Source organism: Rhea americana, unplaced genomic scaffold (genome assembly GCF_003343005.1).
Source record: "Rhea americana isolate MKP2758 unplaced genomic scaffold, rheAme1 scaffold_66, whole genome shotgun sequence".
NCBI classification, from domain to species: Eukaryota; Metazoa; Chordata; class Aves; order Rheiformes; family Rheidae; genus Rhea; species Rhea americana.
The window spans coordinates 3,499-6,275 of record NW_028186823.1 but is presented as its reverse complement, the minus strand read 5'-3'; positions in this window follow the sequence as shown (position 1 = coordinate 6,275).

Sequence of the window (2,777 nt, the reverse complement as noted above, 5' to 3'; positions counted from 1 at the left end):
TTTTTTTTTTTTTTTTTTTTTAACAAGAAAATAAGAAGGTTATTTTTTCTATATACTTGTTCTATTTGAAAAAAGCCTTTGTTAAAGCGGACAGATTAGAACTCAGACCTAATGTCCATGTAAAGAAGCTAATGGAAAGCATTTTATTATGCTGATTTTCAGTGTTGTGATGTATTTGACTGTGTGAGAAACTTTGTATCCTGGGACATAAATGTAACTTTATTTTTTCTTTATTTTCAAGGTTAGCAGTTTTGAGTAGAAATGATTGAACAGGCAAATTCTACAGCTACTCAACAGGAGCAAACTGTAGAAACAGAGCAGGAGTGAATTTCTTTCACATAAGATATCCTAAGAACTGAAGTTAAAGCCTCACTACTGCCAAAGGAAAGTGTCTGTAGGGATAGAAATGAATGAAGTATTTTGTGTTGAGAATCTGAGATGTTAAAAAGAAAGGGATTTGGCTAAGGTTGACTGCATTATATCTCTTCCTTCCCTATTTTTTCATTGTAAATATTTCTATATTGCTGTCCAGATTCTGGGTGGGGAGGGGATGAGTACAAAACAACTTTTCTTTTGCAAAGATGCCATGATATCAGGTCATTTATTATGTTCCACGTGCAAGCTTAGAAAAATAAAAATGCAATTATCTTTCAAATGCTTCTTTTGCTTTTTGTAATGGAAAGGTGACAGTGTTTAGATAGCATAAGGAAGACACTTTCAGTTAGGAATATAGTTGGTTTACAGATCCCTAACCTTTGCAGGGTTTTGGTACAGGTATTAAGAGTCCTGGTTCTGAGCAGTTTATTGACTAGCAATTGCTGTCAGGTACACCAAGCCTGTGAGCTTTACTGCCCTTGCTCTACTCAAGCCCCTGGAAAGTGGAGGCACTTGCCAGACAATACAGAGAGGCTGCTGTGAGCCGTGAGGGAGGGGAACTCTCAGRGGGACGATGCATCAGACCTGCTGCCGTGGCCTACTGAGTTTGTTCTCTGGACACCAGAACTGAAAGGTTATCTGCCAGGATCTTTGGTGCCAGAATGAATCCAGCAGTGCCCTGGAAAGCAGCCTTCAAGGCTCTTTGACTGGCGATGCCTCTTGAGCACAGCAGATTTGCCAGGTGTGCCAGATTTGCAACAGAGGTGACAAGTGTTTTCAGAGGCAGCAGCTCTTTGACTACATTCCTCTGGAAAGGCAGGAGTCCACTTGGGCCCACTTTGAAAAGGGCACATAGGCTCCTGGGCTTTCCTCACAAACAGCTGCATTCCCTTTTCTGCCTTACCTCTCGTAGTCACAGCTTGAGTGGTTGGGAGCAGAGCAACACCATTTCTGTGGGTCTTTGGGTTACCTCTTGTGCCATTGGTAGGGCCATACTGTTCTTCCCATCACAGTCCTTTTTGCCCTCTTTCCCAGCCAGCCCCCTCTCACTCATCCCTACTTGAAGACCTTCAGCTTCTGCACGCAGAAGACCACTRCKCTATCSCCCAGCAGCCTCTGGTCTCACGTTAGCAGTCCCCTAACTCATTGCTCACAGCTGCACGGCCACCCTTTGCAGCCCCTCCTTCCCCTCTCCCTCCCCACATCTGGCAGGATTCAGCAGAGCGCTCCCAGGGAGCTCACTTGTGCTCCAAGGCTCATCTGCCCTCACCCATTTGCTTGACTGACACCCATTTGCTTGAATGATAGCCCAGGCTGAGAAACTACGTTGATGAGGGGGACTGAGTGCAGACCTTGATGGAGGGCAACTCGCTGACAGCTCCTCGCACTCCGCCAACCCTGTCCTAAGCACTGTGCATTGCACCCAGACCCAAAGCTCCAAAGCAGCCAAGGACTCGCACCAGTTTAGCCCAACAGTTTTATTATTCTATTCGGAATATGCCTCTGAAGTACATTGTCCCTGTTGGTAGTGAAAACATGCACACTTAGAACGATCAGCTTTGGGTAAATCCAGTAAAATGCAGGTATCTGAGGCAGAGTGATAACCGCCATCTGCGTTACTCTGGCATCCAGGCTGAAGTGAATGTTTTGTATTCACACCATTAAATAAAGGGGCAAGCTCTGTTGCAAAGTTCACTGGAAGCGGACTGGAGCTGTTGTTGAGATTTACATTCTTTATGGCAAGCTCATCCTTTTCTCTTTTGCTTCCAAATTTTGCTCTGCCTTCCTCTATACTGGACTCTTGTCCTTTGGAGGCAGAGGCAGGATTAGCTGGTACCGCGTCTCTGCAACAGTGAGAATGGCTTTCAAGAAAGAGAACTCACTCCTAGGAAGGACGAGTCCACCCGAGCCAGATGACACCAGACCTCTCAGCAGAGGACCCTCCACAGCTCACCCAGCACTCTACAATACTACCACTACACACACTTCGTTGCTAAAATATAGCAAATAGAAAGAATGTGGGAAAAGAACAACTCACTGTTTTCTCTTCCTCAGCAGGGAAGTAACTATACAAGTCATCACTACTCCAAACAATACGGAACCCGAGACTGCGGCAGGAAGGACCAAATAGTACATTTGTAGGACTCTATGATCTGCAGCATGAAGACCTGGAGCAAAAGAGACAATCCCATACATTGATATGGGCTCTGCAGTGCTGATAATCTCTCCGTGTGTTTGGGATTCCCAGGCAATTTTGCCTTCTGTGCTGTTATTATCGCTGATTCTGGTGTCTTGGCACCAGCGGACAATAACAATCATTTACACTTCTCATGGGCAAGAGCGCACTGGCCAGTGAAAGCCTGTGCTACCATCCCTACCCCTAACGGTGCCTCTGGGCTTCA